The sequence below is a fragment of the Bacillus rossius genome, chromosome 2, assembly GCF_032445375.1.
Source record: "Bacillus rossius redtenbacheri isolate Brsri chromosome 2, Brsri_v3, whole genome shotgun sequence".
Lineage (NCBI taxonomy): Eukaryota > Metazoa > Arthropoda > Insecta > Phasmatodea > Bacillidae > Bacillus > Bacillus rossius.
In genome coordinates, this window is record NC_086331.1 from 59148741 (window position 1) to 59161566 (window position 12826).

The window sequence follows — 12826 nt, forward strand, 5'->3', positions numbered from 1 at the left end:
CTTTAAAAACTTCAAAGGGCATGAGACTAAACAACAGACAAATTGAAATCGTAAAGGACACATACACATACACTGTAAAATGACAACATGGAAACATATGATTAACACAAATATTCTTTAATCAAATAAAAATATAATTTAATTTCTGTTTGGTCCAGTGGTATGCCATTCATATTCTCTAAAATTGCTGGATCTAGGTTGCACACATGATAGAATAAAACAAAAGTTCATATAGTTCAAAATAATAATGTCTGTTGAAATCTCAATTTATAATCGAAAATTTGCGTGAGAAAATAATATTTATTTGTAGTATTCGTGATTAAAGTTGATTTTTATATTCCGCGGCTGAACTCAATAGATTATTGCGGTAAAGCATCTTGAGACATCTGTCTCAGTTCACCTCTGGGTGTTTGAACAAAGTCAAGTGTAGAAACAGGATGCGTAATTGTTTTTAATAAAAATGTTTATCTCAATAGGTTCTTTACGTGCTCAGCAATAAAATACAATATTTAAAAGTCCGTCTGCAATATTACGATGTGTGTAGGTAGAAAACAGTTAAATTAGTATAGCATCATGAGTCGGCTGTTTACTCACGGTAAATCACACCTAAATACACGTCAGTTGTGACGTGCCCTAATTAAATAACATGTATTTTAGGTTTATACGCCGTTTTAAACATCCTGGTCGTAGGATGATCTACCCAGCTATTTATCTTCGTTGATTTTTGAGGGGATTTAAACCCGGGCTATGTAGCCATCATCGCCGTTATTTCCAGACTCTCTACCGTTAATTCCGTAGTGACGCTTATCTTAAGTAACCCCGCCGCTGATTGGCTGAAACACTAAGATTGTTGACTTAATTACACGTTCAAAATCACTCACAGACAATTAACAAAACAAATTAATACATCAAAATGCCTTAAATTTAAAATATGATTTTCCAACAATGAAAATTCTGTTATGCAATTATTGAACAAAAAGTTCAATTTGCCTTTTTAAGTCCATTGTTCCCTAGAGGGGTCTTGCTAATTGAGCTTCGGCGTCACTCAGATTACACCATAGAGAATGGTATTTGCAGATACGTCCAAATACATAACCATAGAACACAACATAAAAATGTCAATAAATAATAATAATAATTATTAAAAATGTTATTTAAATAAAACAAAACACTTTCTGTGCGTAGGACAGTCATGTTTCAGCACAGTACGCACTTTACAAACTTATTCCTAATAAGTTGACGGCATTACAATAAAATAATTGCTGTATAATTTGATTGTAAGGGTGTTGGCAACTAAGGCCGGAATTACAATAGCCCGTCCATCCGTCATCCGTCTTGTCAATTACGTGACCTGCACCCAATAAGATGGACTGAAAAAGGTCATCCACTCGTCCGTCTAAAGCTTGGTAACTTTATACTTTTGACGGTCGAACGGCTGAAACTATAACCTCCTAATGTCTTCTAGGTGTTTGCATATAAAATATTATATTAAAATGTATTAAAGTTTGTTTAATTGTTTAGCTGATTCCAAAATCATTTCTTAGCTTACGTTTAGACACATTTCAAAAGCTCTTTTTTGAAACAAAAATGGTCTAAGTCACGGAAGTATTATAATTACGTATGGTAACTCTGGAAATGTGAAAATACATACCGAAAAAAAAAACACTCTGATTTTAATGACTTTCAAGTACTTACTTTATATAATTGTTTAAGTAATATAATTACATATGATAAATTTTTTCCCCCAAATTGTTAAGTTTTCTCAACAGTTGTCAGCATTGACATGGAGAAATATTATGACGGACGAGCGGAGTGTTGTAAATCGCCAGCCGACCTCCGTAGCATAGTCGGATGCACACCGGCTTATGGTGGTAGAGGTTCTGTGTTCGAGTCCCGGGTAAGGTATGGGAGTAAAATTGTGACTTATTCAAAATATACACTTGCCATAAAATATGATGAAAAAGAGTAATGAAATTGATATTTCTGGCTAAATGGATACCGCTCAAGGCCAAAATCCAAGCAGTGAAGTGAAGTGAAGTTGTATATCGCTTGGCGGCTGACGGACGGATGCGACGGGCTGTTGAAATTCAGGCTTTACAATTCAAGTGTAGCAGAACAGAATTAAATCTTTATATATAAAAATCTTGTGTCACAATGTTTGTCCGGGCTAATTTCCGAAACTGCTGCATTGTTCTTAATGAAATTTCACACAAATATTTGTAACTTTGTCCAACTTTATATATAGGCTACATTTTATTTTGATTAATGACAGCGTCTTCCTAAAATCAGCTCCCAGGGGTGATTAAGCACTGGCAACAATGGGTACTCCATCTCCATGACAACGGGATTTTGTATTGTTTATGCCTTCTGCGTCTTCATGGCAACGGGCATCGCTTAGATCGATTTTTTTTTCAATTTGAGGCATATTTCTGTATAGATTTAATTATTATTTTATGTAAAATTATTTAAATTTAAAAATATATTTGTGCAAAATATCACTGACTGACTCATTGGGATTAACTTGAAATCTTTCAACCAATTGAAACTTAGCATAGTTACTCATTTTGTGATGTATGTAGACGCTCACTAAGATATGATTTTCCGAAGGGAGTTTTGGGGGTGTAAAATATCAAAATTCCAGTTTTTGGTAGAAAATCACCATGGCAACGGATGTTGCTTTGTTGATGCTTCATTCTTCTCTATAGCAACAACTAATTCAATGTTAGTGCAGTCCTCATCACCGTTGAAATTTTATGGGGACTTTAAATATAAAAAATTGCCCTTTTTTTCAATTTTGACAGTAATGTTCCTCATGTTATGCAGAATGACGTTTTCCGAAAATCAACTCCCAAGGGTGGTTAAGCCCGGGCAACAGTGGGACAGCGGGATTTTGCATTGTTTATGCCTTCTGCGTCTCCATGGCAACGAGCATTGCTTTGAATTTTTTTCCATTCGAGGTGTGGCAGTGGCGTACCCACAAGAGGGGCATGTATAATGAGCGGCGCAAGTGTTCTGCCTGTAGACTGCCGTAGCGAAGTACGGGTACATCAGTTGTACGTTGCGTGCTCGAGAATCGGGAAACCATTGGTGCTACTCGTTTTCTCTCCGGTACATTACAAAGCATTGTAATAAATTTTTGTCGAAATTAATTGCATTTTATTTAATTTATTATTACTGTAAATGGGATATTTAGTCTCATTTTTCCCCCATTAGTATAGTCGTACGAAGCTGGGTCGGGCAGCTAGTATAATATAGATTAAATTATATTGTTCTATTACAATATTGGCTAAAAACATTAAGCTACTGTCTCAAACACAACTTCACACCACGTTGCACTCAACGAGGTCCCTTTCATCTGAGGCGAGAAATTTACATTTCAGCTTTTCAATGTTTGTAACAGTCGTTTACAATTACACACCTTGCGATAATCAAACTTTATTCTTCGTGTTATACGTACAGATATATAGTATTTAAATGAAAGTACCTGATTTGACAAAACCAACGACCAAAAAACGTCCCATCCCCCCCCCCCCCCCCCAACATTTTTATAGTTTTATAGAGATTTTATGAAAATAGGTCGCAATCACTACTGTTACTCACTGCCCATTTCTATTAAGCAAATCTAAAACATAATCAAAGTAGAGTTGAACTGATTATTCCATAGACCAATCACCGTGATTTGAAAATTTAGACTGACCTATCATGAACCAACCACTGCAATTCAAATTTTTTACGTTTACTTACCAATTGGGCTGCTTGGTGACGTTATTTCTCTCGTTGCTCTGTGTTTAGAAATTGAGCTCGAATGACATGAGTGTTCATAATTTTCTTGCCTTATTTCGGGGGAGGGGGTGGGGTTGAACCCCCAAAACACCCCCCCCTGGATACACCTATGGATCATCGTATCTCGCCACGATACATAGGAAAAACCTGTATGTTATTTCGGTTAAACGTAAATACTGCATTTAGGAATACATGGTATTTATTTATTTGTGTTTAATTAATATATTAGTTTTAAAATAATTTTATTATTTTGTATTCCTATTTACTGTAGGGCCGCGACGTCTTGGCGTGTCGTTTTGCGGGGAAGCGGGGAAGAGTAAATGAGAGGGGAAGCAGCTGCGCGCGCACATCAGCCGCTATGCGGTTCATAGCAAAAACATCAGGCGCCACGCTCTCAGTCTGAAGTGAGCAATGGAGCCCGACGCAGGACATTCAAGATACAATAAAGTAATACATAGTGGGGAAAGGGGAATTATAAGAAGTGTAATCCAGTGTTGTAATGAAGAAGCTTCCAACAAATGTCTGCTAGTTCCTCTTGCAAAAGCAACCGAAAGAGCTGCGCGATACACAGGTATAAGCCAAAGATCAGTTTCGCGCATCCGAAAACACAACTGAGAGACGCCAAATAAAAAACAAACAAACCAGGCAATAAAAGATAATTATAACTTTAAATAATAATACTTACATTATAAGTTTTTCAACGCATTCCCCGTATTTTCACCCGCGGTTTGTTTGTTTTGCATTTGGCAATTTTCCAGACTTTCTGCACCGCTTGTTAGAATATTTGTTAGCTACAAGTGTAGCCGATATTGCTACCCGAGGATGGTTTGCTAGAAATATGGTTTTCGGCCCCCTCAAAATGACTAAATTTTTTCTTTCAGACTGCTATTCTGGAAAAAATACCAACCCGAGTGCATAAAAGTGGTAAGGTTCTTGACGTGCGTAAAAGTGTCATGTCGATCGTCTTCACGTTTCAGCCAAACTAAATTGAAAAGAAAGCATCAACGAGGGAGTTAGCTGCAAGTCTTAATTAATTGTGTTTCCTACAGCAACCCACAATTACAAATTTAGTTCTTAACTTTTAAAGTATTGTATATCTATGTTTAACTATGTTTAACTAAGCTGCCCAGTCGAGCAAATAGTGCACTACCTTTAAATAATAAATTACCGTAAAGCATTATCGCATCTTTGTATCATTAAGATCTGCGCTGTGTTGCACCGTACGTGAGATTGTTCTCGACCAATGTTATCGGAACGGCATGAAGACTTCCAGGCCGTTGCTATCAGCGGAGTAGGCAAGGCGGGACGTGTCGATTACAAGGTCGCTGAGCTCTAGGGAGTCGACCCGCCAAGACGTCGCGGCCCTACAGTATGATTCTACCAAAAGTAAATGTGAGCTATTCATGGGTTGTGTATATCATGACAAATATTAATTTTTTTCACTAATTGATATTTTATCTTTTTGCAACTAATGTGCATAGTGCAGTGCACTAGACACCACAACCAGTGAGTGGTATTGTGTTACAGTGTAACAAAATAAGTAATAAGATAATAAAAAATTTTAAAGTGTGTGTGGATGTATTATCATATTAAGATAAATGTAGGGCTAATGAATTTTGTGTTTAGTTTTCTACAAGTTATGTTTCTATAACTGTAGTTTTTATTACAGTATTAAGAAATTATATAAAAAAGTGTCGTTCTACGAGTTTAGTGTTTTGAAATTTTGTTTGTGCCACTTCAATACATATATTATTTCTGGTAGTATAGTAGTTATAATGAATCGTTTATATGCATTGAAGTATAAAAATTACAATCATGCTGCTAAATTATTAATGTTTTATCCAAACTAGCGTGTACTAATTTCAAATTAAATTGTGAAATTCCCTTGAAATAATTAGCCTGTGTGTTGCTTGGGTCATACCTCCAATAAATAACCTTTCCGTGGAGAATACGAAATTTTATGCTAGGTTATTTCATTTTTTCGCTATTGCTTTGCTGCATCATTTTTAATCAACGTTCAAAACTTATTTTCATGGCAATACAAATGTGAAAACATACAGTATTTCTCATGCTATTCATTTATTGCTATGATGGTTTATGTCAGCAACTTTGTGTGAAATTGCAAATATTTTCTTCATTCCTATATGTTACTATCCAATTTCTGCTTTCCTGACAATAGGTAAGGAAGTAATTTCTCAATGGTGTAGCTGTGTGCCCATATGAGGGCTGTTTAATATAATTATGTTAATTTAAAATATGTAAATATATGTAACTATAAAAATATTAGTTCAGTTATAACCAGTTATTTTTGTGTTTTGCACAAATGTTCCTAGAGAATTCCTTTCGTTCTGGTACTTTTGAATAGTTTCAACCAAAAGTTTGCAGTAAATGTTATTGAGTACAATTTAAAACATGTTTTCAATTTAATAATAGGCCGATTCAAGTATTAATTTATATATATATTTTAATTTCTCTCTAATATTTTTTCAAACAAAGGCATTTTTAAAATTTTACTTTAATGTTACCTAAGTTCAACTCGTTAACGGAAACAATTTTTGACTTGTTTTCATTATTGTCATTAGTATATTACTACATACAACTTGTCAAACATTTTAACACACCTTGCACCAAACCCTATGCCTAAGCGTTTTTGAGTTATATTTTTTTCCGCTCACCCAGTTGGTAATATTCCTCTAAAAATTAGCGACAATGTTTCGGTGGCGTGTGACATAATACGTTAATGGCATAAGCCACGAACTTTCTTACATCTTTGTCCTATTAATAGAGTACTACATATTTTAATATTCATTCGAATGAAAGTCATTAATAGTTTTCTTTTTACACAAATACGTTACATTGACTTCCTTTATGTCCCCAATTCCTCCCTCTCCCATCGCCGTATTAAACGTTTTTCATAAACAAACCTTAAGCGCAATGTATTCAATAAAGAACAAACTTATTTAATGCATTGCGAAAGATAAAATTAACTGCAAATATTTTTTGCATTAAGATATTTAAGATTGTATCACACTTTGAAAGATGGTGCATAGAATGACTCGAGTCAGTTGAAAATCTACAAAAGAAACAGGTCCTTTCACAGTGCGTCACTATAATTAAACTGCTTAGTATACCTTGTATTTAATGCCTTACACTTGTAGTATAACTAATTCATGTCATTTTGGATGTTATTATACTACCCGAAGTAACTAATTAATCCATTTATTTATCTCCATATCTTGGCTGGACCGCTCATATAACTGGACGCCTTGGTGTTTTCCCCTTTCGTTCCTCCCCTCCAGATGGCCCATTACAAACAGGTGTAATTAATATCCGAATGGCAAAAACTACTACATATCGCAATATGTTTAAATGAACATAGGCCCCTATATGTGTATTTTTAGAAAATATTACAATAATAAATCTTAAAAAGCCTGTAAGCAAGTAAAAGCATCCATAAAATTGTTTAAGCAAAATAAAATTATTTTCTTTTGTATCTTTTTTTTTTGTTGATAAACATAAATCGAAAACGAATGCAATGACTGATACAAAAAATTTGCTTGATGTTCATTTATTAAATTTGTTGGTGTAATGTGTAAGTTTTCAGGATACCATACATCGTTGACTTCTTAATTAGTGTATTGCGGCCTCTTCTCGTCACTCAATACGACCTCCCTCAAGATTTATAAAAAAATTTTTATCCACACAACACTCTGTGCCCAATATTGCTCGGAACTGCCACTCGCTTGAGCAGTCTAGCCTTCCACTGCGTGTGGCTGAGCATTCCTGCCAGAAAGACATCGGGCAACGCTGTCCTGGGCCCTTCCTACACCCCCCCCCCCCCCCCCCCCCCCGCCATCATCCTTCTCCGTGCAGAAAGAAGACCACCTGATACACTACCGATAGCATGTCAAACAACACCTCGGCTCCATTCACACAACCTGGGAGAGGGGTAGGGGGAAAATACGTGGCGAGTCCAAGCAGTTTGCCTCTTTGCCGCGAGAGCGCTGCACTGTACGGCCTTTGAATATTACATCTGTTTGAAAAATGCAAGCCTTTGTTTTAGCTGCTCCAGCAAGAAAGCTACGCATTTAAACTTCAACATTGTTGAAAATATACATCATTTAAATGTTTAACAATGCACCTGTGGTAAAATATTACTACCTTTTTGATACAAACTTATTTTAATTTAGTGTTGAAAGTTGCTAGAGCGCTACTTGAAAAAATGTATTTTCATCTGAATTTAAAACTCAATATTTTAAACTTTTAAAGCACCGTTTTAAGAATCTTTTTGCATCAGGGCAGTCTGTATACTTCATTGTTTTGTGAAAACAAGTTACTTGCAAAAAAAATGTTGCACTTGCTTCATGCTGGAGGTTCTGTAAAACATGCTACAAATTTAAATTAAAATATTCAAAAATTCATTAATATATTTTTTTATTTTTTATTTTTTTTACAGGAACTCATATTTGTAATGTAATGAACAATTTCACGAAAGGAAATCTTTATCTGAGGAATTTTAATTTAGGGATCAATATCCCTTAAGTCTATAGCTATTGAAATACAACATTAAGGTATACATGAAGAAAACAATTAATAATGTTTTCTTTTTGAAAAAAAGCTGCGTGTTGTTGGTTTTCGTTTATGATGTTTATTTCATCTCTGTATATCATCCAGCAATAGTCCGCCATCATATTAACGTCCCAACGGCTTTGATATCTTCTTTCCATCTCTTTTATGTCCTGATGAAACTGTTCACCTTGTTCTTCACTGTAGTCGCCTATATTTTTTGGGAAACAATCAATGTTTTCAGACTCATATTACAGCCTAAATTTTTATAGGCGTTTAACATTTCCTGGACAATATTTTTATACGCAGGATCTTTTGTGTTGCCTAGAAACTTAGATACGACATTTTTAAAGCCATGCCAGGCATTTCATTCCAAGGTTGTCATCACTTTTTCAAATTCTGCATCCCTAATCAGTTTCCTGATATCAGGTCCCGTAAATATTCCTTCTTTCAACTTTGCATCAGATAAGCTAGGGAAACATGAACAAAGATACTTGAAAGTATTTCCATCTTGCGGTAATGCCTTTACGAACTGTTTGATCAAACCAAGTTTGATGTGAAGTGGTGGAAGCAATATTTTTTCGGGATCCATCAAGCTCGGATTGATGACATTTTTTACTCCAACTTTCAATTCCATTCTAATTTTCCAATCAGTTTTTTTCCAATGTAAATTTCTTGCTCTGCTGTCCCATTCACAAATATAACAGGGGAATTTTGTGTAGCCTTGCTGTTGACCAAGAAGCATTCATATGATTTTTAAGTCACCGCAAACTAACCATTTGTGTTTGGTGTATTTTATTTTCTCCAAAACATTTTTCAAGTTTTCGTAAGTTTCTTTAAGATAAACTGAATGAGCTACAGGTATCAATACAAATTTATTGCCGATATGCATAAGGACAGCCTTTAAGCTTCTTTTTGAAGAATCGATAAAGAGTCGCCATTCTTGTGTATTGTATTCAATATCGAATTTTTGTATTAAACCACCAATATCACAGCAAAATACTAAATTATCCTCTTTCTTAAAATACTCCACAAATTCTTGTCCTCTGCTTCGATACTAGTAAAATGTAGTTGCAGAATCTAATAAATTGTTTTCTTTTAGTCGAGAACCAAGAAGTTCTGCAGCGTCCTTAGGTAATCCAAGATGCCGTACCAAATCATTCAGTTCTTGCTGTTTTAAAGGTCGAGGGTCATTTGTATGGTGAAAAATTTCACCACTGCTTTGCAGATGATCACTTTGTTCTGAGTTTTGTGATAAAGGCGTTTTGAAGCTGTTAGTGTTAGTAAGAACTGGTATGGGTAATTCGGGTCCATGTGAATCTTGCTTTGTTACAGACGAAACATCAGGATACACAATATTGGTGCGGTTTTTAGAATTATATCCTGTTACATTGGTCAACAAAAATAACAATCATCTATATGATTTTTTTGTTCCCGCCACAAACATAGGAATACCGAATGACAATGATTTTGATTTACCATAAGTCCACTGTCTTAACACTTCAACACATAGCCGGCATAATGTATGCGGAACCCACTGTTTCACTTGGTAACATAACCTCATTCCAAAGTAAGCATAATAAGCATTTTAACAAAGTCTGTTATTTTTAATCTTTGCTTAACTATTGTTTATTGTCTGCAAATATAGCAAAATACTTTTGGATTGTTTTTGCAACTCCGAGGAGCCATAGTTACAGATTTAATAAAACAATATTTTATTACACTTTTTTTTTTTGCAGTTTAAACCACTATGATTAGTCATAGACTACATAAAACATTTTTTTTTCATACTTTTTTTTTACAGGGGAAAGGCAGGTTAGTAACAATAGACTATAGGATGGTCGGTCATAGAGTACCTATAGAATAAAAATATAGATCATGGAATTAATTTTGTTAAAAAAAAATAACTTACCGATCTAACGAACTATTATATATTTATCTATATGCAAAAAAGAATGTGACGTGATACGTTAAAACAAAGTTTATATTTGCTATATACAGACCAACATCTACATGTTTGTGATAAATTTATTTAAAAAACGTTTTCATCGCAGACCTGGGTTATTTAACAAGTGGGGAGGGCTGTAATCTGGGTGGTTACAGTTATTACCGTTGGTTTTCATTTCAGTACAGTGTTTCCTGTTTTATATCGGGTTAATATTTTTTAATTTCACATTTCACTGGTATAGTATTTTTAAGCATACCAATTCTCTTCTGTTTTTTCCTTCCCATAGAGCAGCTTATTACATGTTTTAAATACCATTATACTGTACTGTATATTTTAATTTTTCTTTGGTATTGCCATTGCAACTGTATTGACATTCGATAATCCGGTGAAATCGCTTATTCGGCATGGCCTTGGTTTCGAACATGTCAGCTTAAGACCATTCATTGTATGTTGTATGAGATAGGAGAGTAGCATTTTAACTTATGTAAATGCATTAAGATTTGATTTTCCATTTATTTCAGGAAATCCCAAAGTCTCACTCCTAAATAGCATGTCTGCTAATAAAAAAAAGGTTTAGATTGCCATGAAAATACATGGTTTTAATAAATAATATATTTTTGAAAGTTTTTTTATAAATATAAAATTTTTATATACAAATCTTTAAAAAAATGTTTTTATTCATCAGTCAAAATTAATTTTTTCATCTTTATTTTGTTCAGGTCTAAATAATCAAAATTATAATTAAGTCAAACAAAGGAACTGACACAATTGAGAATGCCAATTGAATATGAATATGGCCCTTTTTTTCTGGTTGGTTGTGTTTTTAAGTAGTTACAACTGACTAATAATTTGGCCCGTGCTCATGATCTGCATACCTATCTTAGTAGAGAGCATTGTTTTTGCCACCACAGCCAATCTCTTGATGGTCATTACAGTTTTTGGCAGTAGTAAATGTTGATCAAACTTAGTCTTTAGAAAATGTATACCTAATAAAAATAGAGTAAATATTGTATGAATTTGTTGCTTAGCATTGGTTATGTTTAAATAGTATACAGAGGATTTATAATATATTCTTTTGCAGTAATTTTGCAAAGGGAGTTTATAGCTCACAGTTGAATGTTTGACTGACACCATCATTGCATTGTTTTTGTTGTAGCATAACAAAAACCTAGAGCTCAACAAACTGAAAGGACAAATGTAGAGGATCAACACAGAATGGTTGTCCAGTAAATGAAATATATTTAGACTATATAGATAACCCAGGAAGTGGAATATTTTTGAGGACACAGAGAAGAAAAAAAACGTGTCAATGACAAGACACATTCCAAAAAAAAAAATATTCCAAAAAGTGATCATTGAGGAAAGTATATACAAGCAACACTCGACTGAATAAGTGTCTGTGCTAGACAAACATGACAGAAACATGCACATGTACACACCGAGTATGGAGATTCAATGAAAACAGAGTAGATGAGCACAGGAGGATATCTTCATTGAGAAATAGCGAGGTTTTTAAATGACAAAAGCAGTGCAATGCCGTCAGTCCAGCATTTATCTACAATGGTTTATAATATTAAGTTGATTTTAAATTGTATTTTACTAATATATAATTTGTTCACAAATAATTCAAAAAATTTGGTTATATTTTCTTCATTATTTGAAGTTTTTTTAATTCATTTATCCCTTCAAATGATTCCAACTGTCAAAATTTATATAATCCGAAGGTTTAAATTGTCTCTTTTAATTTTCCACCAAAATGGAAGAATAAAATTTTTATATTTATTTTTCCTTATTACTACTCGAATTTCTATGGTACCTCAGTTTGTATGGTGCCCAAATTACTATGCTATCTCAATATATAATCTACTCTATTCCCTGTGGTTACTAAATTCCTTTGCTGCCCATGTTTATTAAACCTGTGTGTATGCCAAGTAGTTCAAATTCATCTTTCTTATACATTGTGCACTATGTTACTGTTCACAGAGATGTAATTTAATCACATGGGCAGTTTTCATTGTTTAACCAAGTTCTCCAAGCTTACATTACTTATGTTACTAAAAATGTTAACTAGAAGAAGAAATATTGAAACAATTTCTTTGCAGTAAGCCTGTATTTTGCCTTCTGCCAAAACTTCTTTCATTTCTAAATAGTAGAAAAATAAGCTAGAGTTAACATCTTACAAACTTATATTAATCTACTTAAGTTTTTAATCCATTCATATTAATTATAAATGTTAACACAACCTCAATGTATTTTCATGCTTTATCATATGCTCTATACAATAGCTTTCTTAGTTATTAACTATTGTACGAGTGGATATAGTGTATTGTATTGTTTTAATGCATTTGTTTCTTATTTATCCTAATTATTTACTTAATATTTTTAGTATCAGCATTAGCTATTACTTCATGTTGTAATTCCTTTTTGTCTTTGTTTATTTTCCCCCCCTAATTTCTGCAAAAGTTTGTTATTTATTTGTTTGCTGTAATGTTATTATTTTTGTACTTTTTGGATTTATGTATGGTGTCT

At 33.7% G+C, this 12826-nt stretch overlaps 1 protein-coding gene across 7 annotated transcripts in view; it reads left to right on the forward strand.

Annotated features, from left to right (window-relative positions):
* The window catches only part of LOC134529311 (ephrin type-A receptor 4), a 396457-nt gene that overhangs the window by 277788 nt on the left and 105843 nt on the right, over positions 1–12826 (forward strand). The window lies entirely within an intron of this gene.